Here is a 2,085-nt window from a genome sequence, read left to right on the forward strand (position 1 = left end):
CCAGCTACTCAGGAGGCTGAGGCGGGGGATCCCTTGAACCTGAGAGGCAGAGGCTGCAGTGAGCCAAGATCACGCTGCTACACTCCAGCCTGGGCAACAGAACGAGACCCTGTCTCAAAAAACAAACAGGCTGGGCATGGTGGCTCACGCCCATAATCCCAGCACTTTGGGAGGCTGAGGTGGGTGGATCACGAGATCAGGAGTTCTAGACCAGCCTGGCCAACATGGTAAAACCCTGTCTCTACTAAAGATACAAAAAATTAGCTGGGCATGGTGGTGCATGCCTGTAATCCCAGCTACTGGGAGGCTGAGGCAGGAGAATCGCTTGAACCTGGGAGGCGGAGGTTGTGGTGAGCCGAGATTGCGTCACTGCACTCCAGCCTGGGCAACAAGAGCGAAATTGCGTCTCAAACAAACAAAGAACAGGATGTGATCACCAATGGAGTATAAATGGAAAGGAGATTGGATTGAGTCCCAGGACACACAAGTTTAGAGGCTTTGAGAGATGAGGGAAAAGCTGTCAAGGAGTTGGAGCAAGCGTGGTCGGGAGGCAGAGCAAGACAACAGGAGAATGAAGCATTCTGGAAGGTACCTGGAACTGCTCTAACGAGGAGGCAGAGATCAGCTATGATAAATGCTGCGGATGTGTTCAGGGAAGATGAGTTAGAATTAACTTTGGGTGACCTTGGCAGGAGCAGTTACAGTGATGTAGTGAGGATGAAAACCTGATTTGAGTATGGATTCAAAAAATCAGGAGGAGAGATTTGGCATATCCATACAATAGAAAACTACTAAGCAATAAAAATGAATGAACAATGGATACAACAACATGGATAAATTTTGAAATAATTATGCTGAGTGAAAGCCAAACACAGAAGAATATATATTGAATGATTCCATTTATATAAAATTCTAGAAAATGCAAATCAATGTATAGCAACAGAAAGCAGAGCTGTGGCATTGCCTGAGGCAATGAGGGCCATAAGGAAAGATTACGAGGAGGCAGAAGGAAACTTGGGGTGATTAACATATTTACTATCTTGATGGTGACGTTTCAGAGGTGTGTACATATATCAAAATGCATCAAATTGTACATTTTCAAAAAAAAAAAACTGCCTCTTTAGTGTCTTCACAGACCTTTTCACATACCTCTCACGTTATCCTTAAAGTTATGTGTTTGTTTATAGAGCTTTCCCCCACTAGACTGAATTTATTGCCAGTCAATGACTTACTTACCTTTGTAAATCTAGCACATAGCAAAGTGCCTAATGCTAAGTGGGCACTGAATAAATGATGGTTGAGTAAAGCCTGCATGAATGAATGAGGGAAAGTGGTCTGATACAAATGATCTTTCAGTTCCCTTCCATCTATCCAGTTTATGATCATATATATTAAGTATTACTGTTATTCAAGCTCCATGCTACAATGGGAAGAGTGAGGAATGAGGTAAGCTCACCCTGCAGGGTGTCTTTCTCCTCTTTGGAGATTACACACCACATAGCATCCCACTCTTTTTTTTTTTTTAAGGAAGTGTGGTCACTGACTGCACAGATATGCTAACTCTTCCATCCAAGTGGATGAACCCTAGGTAGGCTGAGTTAGGAAATTTGGAAAACTGGATAATGCATGATATGTATAGAAGCAGCTCTTATCACTTAATATCACTCTGTATATATATATTTATATATATATATACATACACACACATACATTTTTTTCCCTCTCAAAGAAAAACAGAAGGACACTGACTTATCCAAGGCACTGGTATATCACTGGTTTTTTTCTGAATATTTCTTCTACTCCATTAAGTAGAATATTTGAAGCCAGGACAGCTCAAGATTAAGTTTACTTATTTGTTTGCTTATTTTAGATTCTGGCTATGGAAAAGGTTGTGACTGATGAAAATCTCTGGGCTCCCAGGGAAAACAAAACTGCATAGATTGAAAAAACAGTCAAACAGCCCATAAACAAAGAACCCCTTCTGGGTTCAAATACAAAGATACTCTTATTCTTAGAGTGTTAACTATTTCTTTTGCCCTTTTGGACAAGAAGATCAAGGTCAAGTGCAGTAAAGGTTTACTATTA

Source organism: Aotus nancymaae, unplaced genomic scaffold (assembly GCF_030222135.1).
Source record: "Aotus nancymaae isolate 86718 unplaced genomic scaffold, 86718_ANA_hifiasm-v0.15.2.pri h1tg000040l, whole genome shotgun sequence".
NCBI lineage: Eukaryota > Metazoa > Chordata > Mammalia > Primates > Aotidae > Aotus > Aotus nancymaae.